We start from the raw sequence: 17,939 nt of genomic DNA on the forward strand, positions 1-17,939 counted from the left end.
AAGCATAGAATAATGTACTGAAGGAGACTGTTGTGCCATCACATTTTTTTGTGGTTTGAGAGCAAAGATCCGGTCGCCGCTGTGCAAAACTCCGCAATACAATTAGGTCTGAAAACCCCCCGGAGGAGTGCTTTGCAAGGAGTCTTTGAAAGGAGCCGAGCCTGGCGTAAAACCGGAGAGAGCAGGCAGCCCGGCCACAGCACCCCCCCAAAATACGTGCGATATGTACAAATTTGGGTGCATTAATGAGAACATATGAATAATTTGTGAAAACAGCCTGGTAACAGTGACAGTTTCGAAATGGCCTCAAACCTTATTTGGCATTTCTTTACCCCAATAGCTTGTTACCTATTGGCCGACATATACACCAATACCAATTCATCCGCATATCCCCCTGCAGCATGTCTTACATGAACACTGTATTCTCACCACCACTTACTTGTTTTCAATTTTTGTATCCCAAATTGCTCCATAATATCCACAGCGGGTTTAAGTTACAGTGTCAGGGTGGGTAAAATATGACCCTCCTCTCTGCAAACCACCACCTGTGTTAAAAACCTATCTGAAAAATAAACAGCCTGACAGTAAACGGTAACAGACATATAGAGGAGCTTTGAGTTTATTGGCTCATTATCTTCATTCCGTCAGTTGTGGCTTTTAAGGAGTGTTTAGAGGTTTCAATTACTTGCCCTCTCCCCACGTTTAATAAAAAACATTCAAAGTAAAAAATTTATTTGAGACAAAAGTGGGGGAAAATTTCGTTTGTTCAATGATTCTGGGGAAGTATGAAACATGCCCCTAATAAACTTTGTGCTCTCTCTTTTTTTTCTGCAGCCTCAAAAATGCTAATCGATCCAGCATGTGTTTGACAGAGTGTATGCTGTATCACTGTGTGTGTGTGTGTGTGTGTTACATGTTTACTCCCTGTTCTTTTGGCCAGGTTTTTACTAAGTGTTTCCGAGCCTTAGGGGAAAAGATAGCGGTGAAAAGAGTTCATGTCTGTGGATTTCACATCAAAACAGATCCCAGGCCGCCTGAGAGGGTCTTCACAGGCATGCAATGTGTCACGACTTGACAATTGCACAGAATCAGGCACATAAATTTTGGAACAGGGAATTCTGAAGAGGACATGAGCGTGTTGGTAAGAGTTTGTTCTGCCATATTCCATTACCACAAATGACATGAGTACACACCCAGTGTATCAGGAACACTGATTAAATTAATACTTACAAGGTGCATAGCCACATTGAATATGCATTTATGTCTGCGCTAGAATTTCCACAAAATACTGCTGTTAAAACAACATAAGACTGCACAAATATTACAAAATCTGTAAGGCTGAACTGTGATCACCGTAATGAAATACAGTTGTGTCTCTGGGCAAAATGATTATGACTTTTAGTCTCCTATGTTTCAGTAAAATTAGCAGCAGCTTGTAAGAATATGTACTCGTCATCTGGCTTAAACCAGATCCTTTTCAAATGACTGGACTGCAGTTTCCTCACTAATGTTGAGCCAATCCATTCTTTTCCACTTTGCTCATTTTCCCAAAGATGGACAACGTAACAATTCTCTGTCTGATTCTGCTTCTTAACATTTATCCTGGTTGAGTTGACGCTCGTTGATTGTTACTGATTGTGTGTAAAGAAAGTGGTTGAACACTTGACAAACGTCCAATTAAGAAATTACAGGATAAATGGGAGACATACAGTAAAATACCAATAGCAGCAATGCAGCGGGATTATTTGAAATTATATGTGATTAACTGTCAAGTCCTGTTAAAACATTTGTTTCTAATAAACCAAATAAAAAATTAAAATAATAACAGCTGCATTTTTGTCACAGTTCATCTCTGCCTCACCACTCTGCACCTGCCTGCTTCAATCTGCCAATCAGACACACCCCTCTCATCAAGCCAACTCCTCTCACCTGTGCTCTCTGCTCTGCTCTGGCTGCATTTAAGCCCCTGCTCCACACTCATTCATTGCCAGATTGTTCTCAATGCTTGCACCAGACTCTCCAGTGTTTCTCTGCCTGATCTCCCGGTTACGACCCTGCTTGCCTCCGACTATCCTGCCTCACCGATCTCCTGGAAATCACCTCAGCCTTCCGTCCCCGACCACGATCCTTGCCTGTCCCTTTCTGGATTCTGCCTGTCTGCTCCCTTGGCTATCCGGTGATTACCTGATTCAGCTCTACAGAGTGAGTGTTACTCCCGTCTCCTCTGTGGCTTCCTGCAGTTCTGTGACTCTGATTATTCCTTTATTGAGTGAGTACAAGACTGAGTTTTACGGACATTACTCACCAGTGTCCTGGTTTGGTTCGGCTGAGCCTAACCTCCAATCCCCACTAAAGACTGTTAAAGGCCAGCGGCCAGAAGACAGACTGTTTTGCCTACTGCCATTGTTTCCTGGACGTGAGCTAATAAAGGTTTGTTACCAACGATACCTGCCTGTCTTTGTGCTGCTATTGGGTCCAAACCAAACCCATTACAATTTTGGCATGAAACTCACAAAACAAAGCAACCCACAATATCAACATAAACCATGTTTGTGGAGAATCAAAGCTCAGCTCAATTGAACTTCTGAAGAGTCTAATCCTATGGGAGACTATGTGCATTTACTCTGACTTGCTGATAATGTGAAGACACTTAAAGGGTTCTTATGTATAACTGTGCCATGTTGTGCCTTACAGCTCATTTCATTGGTGAGACAGTTAATATAAAATCAGTGATTTTGATAGGTTTTCTATGTAGTGAGTCCTTGGGACCCACAGGTGGCCATTTTAATCAATGAGTTAATAATTTATTTGTCACATGGAATTATACAACATAAAACTCCAGTGAAATTTGATCCCACCAGCTCCTTAACTCGTACACTGTAATTTAGTACTTTCTTGTGTCTTCCTACATTGTTGACTGCTGCTTTATAATTGGTCATGTTTCTGGATGGTTCTGATTGTAGAATGATTTAACTGTCCACACATCCCAACCCCAAAAAGACGGCTGTATGGTTGCTCCTCCTGAACACAGACGACAGTGCTCCACATTAGGGCCAGGACAGCACCTCACAATCCCACTGTCACACCAATCCTTATTCCCCATAAAGCACATGCTCCCTCTCTTTCGCTCGCTAGAATCTTCTGGTCTGTCTGAACCACATATAGAAAAAGAGTCACCTAGCTGTCCATGATTTAACCAAGTTTCGCTAAATCAGAGGATTTGACAATTCTTGATATCCTGTTGGAAACTGAGCATTGAGGTCATCCAGTTTATTATCTAACACTTGTACAATAGCTAGCAGGATGCTAAATCAGCTGGTGCTCATTATTCTCCATCTTTCCTTGATTATTGATTTGAAAATCTTAGGGCTGTAGTCTCCTGGTCAATTATTTGATTGCTTTGCTCTCGTCCGACCAAATTCTCATTGGTCGAATAACGTTAATTGCCGTGTTACTTTCATAAGGAGAAAAATGCTACATCAACAGCTTTCCAGGATTATCCATTATTTCCTGCGGCGGGAGGGACAGGCTAAGTTACCTGTGAAAATGGGGGTGTTTTAAAAACACTAATTTAAAGGGGCAATAAGCGAAATCGTTTCACTGCTAGGTTCGCTGTTGTGCACTGCCTGTAGAGCAAAACAAAGTGTGTCATGAGCCACTCCTCCCTATCTCTGCTCTCTGGTTGGATCCAAACGGAGAACCGCTAGCTGGGAGTGTTTCCCTCCGGTCATGCTGCGGCTAACGCTCCGCTAGCTGCTCCCAGCTAGCTCCTGTTTGTTATTCAGGTTAAAGGGGGAAGAAGCAGCGGGTCTGTCAGGCAGCTGAGTGAAGTGGAGCATGAGGAGGAAGCACCGGTTAGCCCCCGCTTTCACTGCAGGCAGATTCACTTGCCACAGGGGCGAGGAAATAAAACCTAACAGCCAACTTAGTTTAGCAGTTAGCAATGTCTTTCACTCACTCTCAGTCTCTGCTGTGTTTAGCTATTTCCCTGCTTTCCTGTTAGTGTCAGCACTACTTGGCTACCACACTAACGCTCCAACTCCAACTGAGCCGGGAGCCGGGCTCACGCTGTCACGGAGAAGAGTTGGAACGTTAGCATGGCATGAACGCGCAGCCGGACCGGCTTGTAAACAAGGGGCTGGAGATCAACACTGAGAGAGGGTGTGTGAGGTCATGCTATACTCCAGATGAAATTACACCTCTAGTTCTTCACATAGCAATTTTTTAATTCCTTCAATCTAGAAATGATGAATTTCGCTTATTGCTCCTTAAACAATGTAAAATGCCACAGGCTTGTGCTAATAATGTTAGCATGTTGTATTTGTTTGGAAAACGTGTAGTGTGACAGTTGTTTTGTCGGTGAATCTTGTGAGTTGTAATTGAGCCCAAATTGAGTGCCCTTACCTTTGTTAAATGTTGCTGTTGTCCCTGGTTTTATGAGAAGAGGGAAAGATCGCTAGTAGCTAAGCTAATTTACACAATGTAAAATGCCACAGACTTGTGCTAATAACGTTAGCATGTTGTATTGGTGAGGGAAATGTGTCCAGATAAAGACATGTGTTTGTCTGTCAGTTCTGCAATTTATAGTGAAGCCAATTTGCGTACTTGTCTTTGAGATGGTCTCTATTAAGCCATGTTTAATGTGAGTTTTGAATAAACTTTACAGCACTTAAAGGACAACTTCAGTATTTTTCAACCTGGGCTCTATTTCCCCATGTGTATGTGTGCGTATGATTCATGGGTACCACTCGTTCTAAAATTGGTTCAGTATTGAGCCGCGAAACGAGCTAAAACGGTAATGGGGGCAAATGTGTCCTGTATAAAAGTGCTTTTTTTTGCCACTGACCGGTTCAGATTGCCAGTGCTATCTCTGTAAATAGCATATGGTAGCGGCCCTGGGGCAGTGGTGAGTGTGAATGAGTGGAGTCAGCTGTCAGTCAGCGTTGGAGCAGAATGAAATCATTCTGCTCATGAATGATTGAATTGAATGAAGGATGAATCATATGCACACATACACATGGGGAAATAGAGCCCAGGTTGAAAAATACCGAAGTTGTCCTTTAACAGAGTCCTCCACCACCGACTAGTGTTTTGGAGGTGTAACTGCAGAGTGACACAGACACATCACCACAGAAGTAAAAATAATGTGCATTTTTTTTTTCTATATGGTTATAATTAAAAAGCTTTTAAATCTCTCTGGAGAAAAGTTTGAGTCATCCACCACTAAACAAGAGCAGCCTAAACACACAAAGTCCAAAATCGCTATGAGTGGTGACAAGCCATGTCATGCCGTTTTTCGAGGCGAAAAGTTAAAGGATTACTCGCGATCTCATGCGGAGCCGTCAGTGGACATGTAGCTGGTTTATAAAAGGTAAGAGTCTCACTCCTACCACTATTTTTGGCTGAGATATACCGCCTAGAAAGTGGGATCACAACTTTCACGTTTCATATTGCTTTATTTGGTGATATTTTATGGTGTTTCTGTGTCAAAAACATCAGCTATCATAATCACACCTGATTTCAATAAGGTACGATGTTTGAAGCTGGCTGAGTGTTGTCTGATCACTGATAGTACTGTTTTGAAGCGGAGTGAGCGCTCTTGTCATGTGGTGCTCCGCCTGGATCTTTTCATGGAAAAAACACTGTAGAATGGTCATACTTTGAGCAATCTTGAAACAAAATGTTCATTGATAGTGTGCCTATAGCCCCACAGTGTCATTTACCTGCTCAGATGAAGCCACAGACAGTTATTCATCCTGAAAAACATTTTTTTATTTTATTTTAGGCAAAATCTTCAACTTTGTACTGACTTCAGAGGCCCATTACTCTGTATCACCTAGAGTGTTTCTGACACTTTCACAAGAAACTTCAGAGAGTTTGCTTTCTGGCAAGACCTCATGCATGCATGTAGTCAGAGCGGTTCAGAGGCTACAGTCATTTTAATTTGGGTATGTCATTTTAGGCGTTTTGGCTACAAAATGGGGGTGGAGTGCAAGAGGTTAAAGTGAAATATTTATTTTCATACACAGTTTCTTCCCCTTCTAGTCTCTAACACATTTTACCAGAAAAAATAATATATTTTTTAAGAACAACTTTATTTCAATTAAAATGAAATTATATATTTTTTTTTTTTCAGAAACAGAAACCTCAGCGCCAGAGGGTCTGAGGACTGCTCTGGCTTCCTGTCAGATCAGCAAACTTTCTGTTGCTGTGGTAACACAGGTTAGACCCAGCACGCTGTGACTTCCAGCACTGTGGTTTGCACTTGCTGAATTGAATTAGCTAGCTTGCTAATTCTTGCCCCATCTGTGGCCTGATAAACAGAGCGAGGGGATAAGTGGATCAAGGTGCTGCATGCAGCTCTGAAACGAAATAGGATTTTACCCATTTCAAATAGTGAAAGGGAAAATCCAAATGTGGTGCTAAATGCTGATATTGTCGGGATATTGCTGGATACTGTTCACATTTGAACCAATACCTGCATCGTTGGGTTCCGGCACCTGGAATTTGGTAGCGGTACCCGATGGTTCCTCTTCGTGGTACTTATCTTTTTCTGTAATAACAAAAATCTCATTTTTGGACAAGCTGCAGGGGGGACATGTCTGACCAAAACGCAGTTCTGCTCCTTTGTTCTTTTCTAGTCACACAGAACTAATCTTCTGTGTGTCAACGAGCAGTGATACAAGGATTTTGATAAAATAATAGACCGGACACCAAAACGATCGCAGCAGATCAGCGCTGTTTTGGCTCGCTGGGAAGCCAATGGAGCGGTTAAATTCCCAGTTTCGAGGTGCTTCCACTTCCAGTCTGAAGTTGAACCCTGCAGCTCCTCAGAGCTCCATGGCTAGCTTCCAGGCTTCATGGTACTCTTATCTAAACCCAGCGTTCTCACCCAGATAGGCACTCCGGTACCGAAATTGGCACAGGTGAATTTAACATGAATCGATACTCCAAAGTATCGACATAATATGGTAGGTACTAGGGATGCATGCGATAAGTCTTCTAAACAATTAAACGTCTGCCCCCTCACAAGTCAGCACCAGAAATATTAGTCGTTAAACCAATTAGTGTTTTATTCATGTACAAGGCTGCTTAACTGTCATATAGCTGCCCAACACTAGTGGGTGCTACAGAGCCGTCAGACAGCAGTCCCCCTCCCTGCAGTAATGCTCGAGTAGACTGGAGATTTAAAACAGCATGGTGGGAAATTGGAGAGATATCATCTCACAAAACCAGCGCAGTTTGGCGGTACTTTGATCTAGAAAAGGAAAACAAGGTAGCATGTAGGCTGTGTCAGAAAAAATGGCATATAATCACTGAACTGGAGCAATGCGCAACCACATTCAACTCAAGCATTTGGATGTTAACCTGCACGGAACGACTGCTGCTGCTAGTGGTGCTAGCCACACTCAGACCAATTTGACATAGTTCATCCGGAGGTGCTGTGATCTGCCCAGTCTGAGAAGATAACGCAGCTCATCACGACAATGACCTCGTAAGATATGCTTCCACTTAACTTTGTTGAAGGTAAAGGCTTCAGGTTGAGCCTGAATACACCATGCCGAAAAATGATAACCTTCCTTTATTAGACTAGTCGACTAGTCTTTAAAATTTTGGTTTAGTCAACAGGGAAATTAGTCGCCAGGAACATCCCTAGTAGGTACCCATAAACATACCAAATTTAGTACCCAGCCCGTCATTGTGGCACATTGTATTAGCCCGATCGATATTTAAATATCAAATCAATTAATTATGTCTCTATGCAAAATGGCATACAATAAATGAAAAAACTGATACTGTGTGGCAGAGGAACTACCTTCTTGCCTTGGCTTACTTCGTTTCACTTATTCAGACTATTAACAAATCGGGATCTCGTCTTTCGCAAGATATTTGTGCAGACGGTAAAAATAAGGTGAACAGTAAAACAATTTTTAAGGTGAGCTGTTTTTTGTTGTTGCTATGATTTCAACACATATTTGTTGTTGCCATTATCAGGGAAAACAAATACAGTGTGACGCGTCGAGTTCCTGCATGCTTTCGGATTTTAATGCGTCAGAGACCCAAGACACTGCTGAGCAACATCACTGTAAAATGGCCAATTTGAAGGTGGAGACTGGCAGAAAAGTCAACTGAAACCTATTCTATATGTGTAAAGCGCTGGGGAGGTCGTTGACAGTAACCATGTGCTTTTGTACAATGTGAGACAAATCCTTTTTCTAAGTCACTCTTGACAATGTCAGCTCTTGAAAGTGTCAGCCTTTGTGTATGTCAGTACTTATCCTTGTACAGACACAGACAGGTGTGTGTGTGTGTGTGTGTGTGTGTACAGTGAGTTTGTGTGTACAGTGAGTTTGTGTGTACAGTGAGTTTGTGTGTGGTGGACCGAATCTAAGCAATACATCTCCACAGTGAGAAGCGAGGTGGGCGTAGCCCTGAAAGAGCTGCCTGTGGTTGCCTTGACAGGAGCTTCAACAGGAAGCTTCCTCGGTGCTCTGTGATCTCACGGCAGGCACTTTGAATCTCACTGGAAGAGAGAAAACTTGAGTACCGGCAGTGCCTTCCCTGCTTCCTTGCATTTCTTTTTTAGCTTGACGCCTCCTGCCTCTGTTCACACGGAGACTGAACGGTGATGTGATTTGACAGGGACAGGGCTACTGAAATGTGTCACATGTGGGATACCTGTTGTATCTTTATAGTGCTACCTGGTCACCTGCATCACTGTGATGCTTAGCCTTTTAAATCCTCCTGTCTTTCTTCCATTACATCTATCACCAGGGACTACATTCTACTTGGAAAGTGCCAAAACATTGCATTCCAATAAAATATGACACAAAAACAATATATAATATAATACAATATAATAACACAATATAATTATTTTCTTTGGCAATTTTGATAGGAAAAAAATACTTTGACGATTAACTGTCAGATAGTTAGTTAGTGATCCACTTTCTGTCAATTGACTAACTGATTATGAATTGTCTCAACTCCAACAGACTGATATTATACAGAGGGACACATTTAGATACATGTAGTTTAGTGTTTTTACAGAGCACTGACAAGTTTATTTTTCAACTGTCCCGTTCAGTACATAGCATGGTCACAATTCTTAAAGAACTAAATTTACGGGATCCTTGTCATAAATGTTTGTTTTATATTTAAACACATTGTATGCGTTTAATCAAAAGAGAGCAGCCACTGGCTGAATGTCAGGTGTATCAAGCACAAAACTACAGATCCCGTGACCCCTCTGTGTGGTGTCACAAAACAGTCACATACTGTGTCCATTTATACTAGAGATGTACCGATACCACTTTTTCTTTCCCGATACCGATTCCAATCCGTGAACCTTAGGTATCTGCCGATACCGAGTACCGATCCGATACCAGCGCGTAAAATAAAAATGGATGGGATATGAATTGCTGTATGTCTCAACTCCTACTATCGCACATGTGCACACCGCGATGTTCAAACGATATATCTTGCAGCCCTAGGAATGCTTTTTAAACTCCGCTCCATTTCCGTCCCGTTTGCCTGAAGCATGTGTATGCTTAATGACGTGAGGCATTACGTGGTATCGGATTGGTCATAGGCTGTACTCGCCAATGCCCGATGCCGCATTTTAGGCAGTATCGGAGGCATTTCCGATACTGGTATCGGTACAACTCTAATTTATACTGCTCCTTAGTTTTTTGTAGCATACCTTAAAACTTCAATTAATAGCCCGGGCTATTATTGGCTTAAATCACTGAACTCAACAGCCCTATATTTGGGACAGGCCTCTAATTCATTTCACATAAAACTGTTGCTCAGTAAACTTGGGGAAATACAATCAAATTATTTATTTAAACCAGTGTGAATATTACTTGTATAAAAATTGGGCTTCAAATAACATATCACAAATCAATCATTTACTTGATCTAGCTCAGAGAGACAGCGCATCAGAGACAGTTATGACACTCCTTTTACAGCACCCAAGGATTATGGCACCCGACATACCAACATATAGGCTACACATACAGTATGTCCTTATGCAAATACTACTGAGAATACTGTATGTTATCATCATGGTTCAAAAGGCTCACCAAAGGCAAACTACCAATACCAAGGTTGTTTAAGTAAAAAAAATATAAAGGGCAATTATTTCTTACCTGCAATCCATATGAACTATGAGAATTGCCCGACATGCTTTTTCTTACTTTGCACAATGAAAGAACATTACATACGTTGAAAAGCATCGTATTTCATGTCTCCATCTGCTGGTGGGCCATCACAATAAGGGTATGCATACCTAATATAATTAGGGATGTATCGGCCGCCGATATTATCAAAAAACGTGCATCGGTATTGGATCGGACTGCATGGAAAAATGCCGATCCAGGTTTTCCGGCCAGCCCAGCACTCCGCGATTCAAGCAGTCCATTCCAGTGATCTGCTCCAGCACTTACTATCAATCCACCAGGCCAGCACGCAAACGGCAGACACACATGAAGGGTAGGGGTAACTGACTATTTGTTTTCTGTTCTGGTTTTTTGAGAGTGATATTTTTATTTGGTTTATACTTTTACTGTTTAAGTAAAGAGCACTGATGGCATTGTTTTGGGCACAATTAGTGAAATTGGAGCCATAGATGGACTATTGCTTGTTTAAACAGTTGTACAATATTGTGTGTGGTTTTTTGTCCCCTCTGTTGGTCCCAGGAAACAGCAGCACCAGGCTGGCACTGACACTACTAAAATAACTGAAAAGGAAAGGCTGCATTGTTTGTTAAATGTCAACAATGTCTTGTGGTGTTAAGCCTTTTTTTATTTATTAGGGGGCCAAAGCACAAGTGTGTGGAGTCTTGCTGCTATTTTAATTTCAATGTTAGACATTTTAAAGATTTCTTGTGTTGATTTATTTTCTATTTATTAAGGGGCCAAAGCAGCCAAAGCAAACCAGCTATATTTTTTATTTAATGTTAATGTTCAAGTTTAAAAGTTTATTTATTTAACCCTGTTAACAATAAACGGGTCAGTTTCTCATACCAACTGTTGTGGATCATTCCTGATTAAGTAGTTGTTCTTGTTAGAGTAATATCGCTTGATCAAACCTTTTCTAACATAACTGACAACAAAATAAATGAATATGTATAATACGTGCTTGGATTGGATCGGATCGTTATCGGCCAAAACTCAAGGCTGTAATATCGGTATCGGATCAGAAATGAAAAAGCTGGATCGGGATATCCCTAAATATAATAGTAATTCCACTACAGAAGAGACTTGATGATCACCAAAATTAGGTGGGGAAAATGTGGATATATAGATATTAGTACAGGTCATTGGTCAAATGAATTGTTATATATCGGCATATCGGATATCGGCAAATATTCCAATATCATGCATCCCCACTAAGCACATTAATCTGGACACAGTGCAGCTATAGCGTGAAACTCTGTAAATGTTAATCAGAAAGAAGGTTAATGTCAGATAAAGAGGATGACAGAACAGCATCTGTTACTAAGAACTCTAAGCCAAGATACAGCCCACTTCTTCTCAATATGGGGAAGCTACATCCCATCAATATGCCTGTTGGCGTGGGGGTTGGAGAGTGTGCAAGTGCTGGCATAAGAGGGTGAAGCACACAGCGAGAGACAACAGATAGAAAATAGATAATAGGTGTCATGACATCACGTTCTCCTTCAGAGTAGCAACAACAAGGCACTGTACGCCATGAATCAAAATTGAGACACTCAAATAGCAAGCAATTAGCCCCCCACAAGTAGAGTGGACCACAGTTACACAGAAACACTGAGAACAGCCATGCTGTACAAATTAGACAGAAAAGTCTAAAGATGCTTTGCAGAGGCATTTTCTGAAAAATCAATCAATGCAAAAACACAAAAAAAATCTATGCTTTTTGAGCTTTCACAAAAACCCTGATGCACTGACAGCCTCTTTAATATCGACAACAGGATCAACGGCTACACACAAGTCTCTTTTACATATTTATGTGACATTAGATCCTAGGAATTTGTGTAGGATTAGAAAGACAAAAAATATAGTAGTTGTTTTTTGTGCCTTAAAGGTATGTATTTACTCTCATTTGGCATTTCCCAATGCTATATTTACATTCTTTCAGCACTGTGTCTCTTGGATGCCTACTGCTTACAGTCTAGCACCTGGTCACTCCCTTTTTATAAAGCCCCAGCTCCCACCTGAGAGCTGTGAAGGTTCACGTCCATTAATGTCTAACACAAAAAATAAGAAAATACAGGCAGGGGGCACCGCCACACACTTCTAGTGGGTCATATGCGATGATTGAGAGAGATTACCTCTGTTTGAGTCTATACATTGTTTTTAGCACAGCAAATATTTAAATTAGACTTGTAAACCCTAAATTTAGATTCATGTTAAACAGAGACAAAGCAGCTTCAAGTAGCTTTCAATGGGACGTCAACAAAGCTACAAGTCTCTGGCTGGTTTATTAAATGTGACACTTGCCTCCTTGTGCACATGATGGCCATGCATATTTACAAAACATGTTTCATGCTTGACAAAGAGCTGTGCTACGTGATATCTTGGGTCTCCTTTATTAAATTGGCCTCATTATTTTCACTTGTTTTGCCTCTGCTAATACGTATATTTGTTTGAGCCAGGAACATTAAGGATGTCATGTACAATAACAACACTTTGTGCCACAATTTAAGGTATTCCTATTGAAGCACAAACTCAAAAATGCAACTAGACTGTAATGAGACGTAGGTGGTGTTGCAACACTTTGGCTACTTACTGCCCTGTTTGGACAGGAAGTGGATGAGTCAGTCCCAAATGGGGCTAGGCCAATTATACAGTACGCATCAGATAAGTGAAACATACAAGTTATTTGCTTTTCTGTTTGCAGCTCACACAGTCCTTTCAGTTTTTTAATGGTCTGAATCTACTAGTAAGACATTTTAATGCTCAACAGAAATAGTGATTTAATGCATCATCATATCACCCAGTAGAGCTGGCTATCATCTACAAAATTATAACTGCACTACCATTACCAATACCCTTAAAGTTCAGACTGTTCTCGTGAATTGTTCGTACATAAACCTGCAGAAAGTATTGCACCAGATTTCGTAAATAACCCATGTAATCGGGACGGATACGATCACGTGATCAATATGCTGACGGGAGTAAAGAAGGCAGTAGTATAAAGAGTGCGAGTCTGCCATTTCGATGTTGATGTGAGTTTGGTGGGACTGTTTAATGACTCTGTGTTGGATGTTAGCTGTTGCTGCTGTGCTAGCTCGTGCTAATCCAGTAGAAATTAAACTGACCATCACTGTTCGCTAGGAGGACAGCAGCTCCGGAGACAGCAACGTCAGGAAGTGTGCTGGTTTGGTGGGGTGTTGGGTTGGTCTCACATCAGACCCCTGGTGCCAAAAGGATTAACTTCAGGTATCGTTTGACTGGAAATGTTTCGGTACCTTAAAGGTATCAAATACCGATACCCAGCCCTATTAGAAGCATATTGAGTCTTTAATGACACTGACTCTTCCTTATTATTACAGAACAATCTGTCCACACCTGACATCTCCACTTAGTTCAGGCATACTGTATTTGAATCTCAATTTATAATGAAATTATGAAAAATAATGGCTTTACGGTTTCATTATCTACATGAAGGTTTTTCAAAGGTACTCTGATGTTGGACAAAAATAACCAACCAAGAGGGATCCTCCCCTACCCTTCCACTCCTATGCTGTGTTCTGTCGGTATTTTCTTTTGGTTGCATCTTAGATTGTGTTTGTGCCAGCTTGCAGCCTGTCAGGAGTCATCAGAGCAGCTTGCAGTTGGTGGAAGGCCGTCTTGGCTGCGATGGCGTGACTAAGCTGGACTCAGGGCCCCCGGGGTTTTCGCCCAGCGCTCTTCTTGCTGAGTGGTGACACATGTGTTGTGGCAGGGCAGCAGTACGGGGCTGCATTATGGACTATCTGGGGACAGCTTGTTGTGGCTCTGAGGGTTAACAGGCCAGGGGTCTGTGGGTACGTCACTGCCAGGGGTGGATGCAGCACATTAAAGACAGACAAGGGCATTGTTATGTGTTTATTAAAAAAACCCTTGTTTGTGTCATGACAGTGTAATGTAAATCCATTTTACACTCCTTAACAGACACTGTTAGAGGGGTGTTTTTTATATTAGAGGAAACTGAAGGTTGTTTTTCAAAGCTAATGAAAGGGGTCTGAAAACCACCACAAATATGTTACCACTTCCGACAGGTAATAAACTTCTACTTTCTGGAATGTGAGGCGTCTGAACCAGCGTTTGTGCATGTTGCATTAATTCTGTCTCATCTAAATAAATTCATGTTCTTACGCAGGTCTAAATTCATCACAGACCTACAGAGTAAAGCACTGAAAGGAATCTTTGAGAAAAACATGTCTTTGGGCAGGATTTTAAGGAGTTTAGGATCTCAGGTTGTAAAGGCAGTTTTTCCGGTGAAGGTGAAGTCATAAGGTCTCAGCTATAAATACTTTTCATGTCACACCTTCCTCTATTTTTGCACTTGTGCAGAAACAAATGTGTGTTCTCCTTTCCTCTCGAGTTGTCCACCTTAGCCGTGTGTCTTTCTGGAGCACAAAGGCGTATTCATGATGGGGAAGCGGTGCCTGAGGGGAAAAAAGAAGTCTGGGGCTACACCCTGTGATCCTCACACACACACACACACACACACACACACACACACACACACAAACACACACACTAAAGCAGCTCAACTTGTCTTGGCTGAGATCTTTTATACAAAACGTCAGAAAAAGGGAGGGACAAAGGCAAGGAGATGTAAAGCCGTTGCCATCTATCATCAAGAATTCCATGCCATTAGCATTTTTGTCTTTCAGTGATAATCTCAACTTTCCTTTATACTGTAATATATATTATCCACTACACCAGCTTTTTGCCAAATTACAAATCATTACAGGTTTGTGTCTGAACAACACACTTCAAGTGCTGTTAATTTTATGCTTGGCACCACGTCTGCTGAAAGGTAGCCTTTAAAAATGTATTTCATCTCCTTCAGCATACACTACATGTCTGCTAAGAGCCATGTTTTGAAATGCTGCTCCAGATGTGAGTCTGTGCTCCCCGCTGAGAGAGATGAATGGCTAGGGGGGCTACAGGCTACCTACAGGTTCACATCCTTAATGAGCAGAAGAGTCTGCTGAGAGCAAGATATGATTGATAGCGCCGCGACAGAACTGGATGAGGGGAATCGCAGCGAGGGCTTTTGCTAAAGACGACGTGGTGGAGGGCTTTGGCAGGCGGCAAAGAGAAGGAATCTGGCATCGGACTTGCCCGAGCTAGATGCCAGGAACCCATCCACCGTGCCGCAAAGCCAGAGCGCTTCCTCTTGTTACGGCCTCTTTTCTGTGGTCTGTTAGTTTAATCTGAGCTGGATGTTCCTCCCTGTTGCGTGCCTCACTATATTCCACGTAACACATTTTTCCCTCCAAGGGAAACAAATAGCAAAGGTGGAATTCCTGGCAAGTGACTCCGGATGTTGTTGGCAGTGAGTGGAGGTGAAGCACATCCAACCCTGTTACCAACCCACTGCACTCGAAGCCTTTCTTTCACCAAAAACGGCAAATAAAGAAGGTCAGAGACAGAGAGGAGATGGGGTATATTTATTGCCCTTACTCCTTCAGACTTGCTATGTTTGATTTTTTTAATCCTCTCTGTGGCTAACAGGGTGTTAATGGTCCAGTCTGAGTGAGGCGATGCTTATGACACTAAGTCTAAGACAGCACAGAAATGACATCAAGGAGGGAATTACAAGAGAAGCACAGAATTCAGCTAAATCGTCTAAACCCGCTTCCTTTCAGACAGCAGCAGTAATGCAGGCAACCGCCACTTCAGGATTTGCAGCCAAGAGCAGTCCCCACAAAATAATGAAGTGAGGCTGGATGGATGCCAGGAGGGTGGCTGGTTATGTCAGCCTGCATAATGTGTTAGACCGGGGTCTCTGTCATGTCATACTAGTGAGCTATTGACTGCCCTGATTCTCATTAATCCCGCAGTATCACATCCAATCATTCCACTACAGATTTATCAAAGAATGTACTCAGCTCAGTAATTTAACCACATTGCATTGACTGGAGCCATTATGCTAAATCAACAGAATTACTTTAAACAAATGTTTGATTTTTGTCACCTTTTGTTCTATACTTGTCATTGTCCACTTTGCTTGATTGAAATTTTAAATTTAATAGAACTACTCTGGAAATGATTTCATTTGCAATTCATTTTTCAAAGTAACCTTAGGGACTCTTTGTTATTTATGAGGAGAGGGGGGGTGGTGCCAAAAGGGGGAAGACATGTCAAATCATTTTTTCTAGGCACTGGGGAGGGACTTTTTTATTTTGGCTTAGGGGAGGGAGGGGCATAAAAATTTAAATGGCTGTATTTTGTATTTATGTTACCAACGACAAAAACATGCCGGCACAGCAACAATACTGGTGGTTTGGAGGGCATGTTTTTTTTGCTTTAATCATCAATTCATCATAGCCAGAAACTTTAAAAACAGAAATTATTGTTGGATTTTCACATTTCTGACAGTCCTTGGACACATCATGTGCAACAAACTTCAATCAGGAAAAAAATCTGAGCATAATATAGTGATGTTTCATAAAAATCACTTCATTCTGGTTATGTAAAATGTGGCCAAAAACTATTTGCTTTCCTGCACTCCAGGATTTCATCTTCAACTTTTAATTTTCAAACAGCAAAGGGTTAAGCTTTAAAAATCCAATGATTAGGGTTATGCATTTTCATCCAGTCACTGGGGAGGCACCAGGAAAAATATTTGTAGCGTCAAGGAGGGTCACAAATTTTTAAAAAAAGAAGAAGAAGAAGAAGAAGACAAAGTCACACCCCAGCCGCCCTCCTCCACTTATAGTAAAGAACAGTCCCTTAACAATAACTTGATGTTTACCTCTCCTGTAACCTTTCCTAAATTCTATAAATGGTACATCAAGTATGGGCGTCAACAAGGTAGCTATGTGCACTGGCCAAAATTAAAATAAGTTTTGTCCAAAAAAAATGCTGAGTGGTTTTTATTAATTATTCAAATATGGAGACAAAAACACATTAAGTCATAAACATAACCTAAACATGAGAGCGTTTTAAGTTATGGTTCCAAAAATGCTACTTTTACTTTCCATGAAGCCACTGAACCTGACACTAAACATCTGGACACATCTATTTAGAACAATGTTGGCTTACCTGTCTTGAATTGTTTTGACCTCGTCCTCGGCTCCACACTTGCTTTGTGACAACGACTGAAATCCAAGGTGCGTTAATGAAAAAATGAAAAAGTCCTACTGAATAAATACTACCGTGTCCTCCGCTGGCAGCGCGTTGTTCTAAATTTAGCCTACGAGCAGACACGCGAACCACAGTGGCGGTTTAAACACCACTTATGTAATTACAAGCTAATTAGCTACTTGTCTAAATACTTATCATTAAGCGCGCGCGTTTCTCTCACTATACCCGCGCGAAGCATCCCCACGCGCTTTCCTCACTTGGCAAATGTAGACAGCTGTTGTTGAGTGTTGTCCTCAGTGAAATAAAGCGGCGGGCTGCTGTTGTCTCGGTGCTGTGGTAGTCCATTCAGGGTGGTTTCCCGGGCAGAAGGCTCCGAGCAGCTCACGTCGCTCCGGCTGGGTCGACAGTTCAGATGAATGTGTGGCGGAGAAAACAACACCACCTCCGCAGCTCCATCCTCTCCAGTAAACTACTGCCGAGGAGTTCAGGTACCGCTCGGTATTTTCCCCACTCTCTTGCTTCTCCAGTTGTAAGTGAACAGTGACTTACTGTAGGTCAATACTGATACGGTCGGACACTTTTAGAAAAATGTACCTTCTGCTTAATTTGTGATTATAATCGATATGTCGTAGCCCTTCATATGATACT

General features: G+C 41.7%; 1 protein-coding gene across 1 annotated transcript in view; it reads right to left on the reverse strand.

Moving 5' to 3' along the window:
* sertad4 (SERTA domain containing 4) overlaps positions 1-17,714 on the reverse strand; it is a 38,292-nt gene extending 20,578 nt beyond the window's left edge. The window contains exon 1 of the mRNA XM_050062436.1: positions 17,250-17,714. The gene's annotated coding sequence lies outside the window, so the exon portion shown is untranslated. The remainder of the gene's footprint in view (positions 1-17,249) is intronic.
* Positions 17,715-17,939: the final 225 nt, after the last annotated feature.

This window comes from Epinephelus moara, chromosome 14, assembly GCF_006386435.1.
Source record: "Epinephelus moara isolate mb chromosome 14, YSFRI_EMoa_1.0, whole genome shotgun sequence".
In the NCBI taxonomy this organism is placed as follows: domain Eukaryota; kingdom Metazoa; phylum Chordata; class Actinopteri; order Perciformes; family Serranidae; genus Epinephelus; species Epinephelus moara.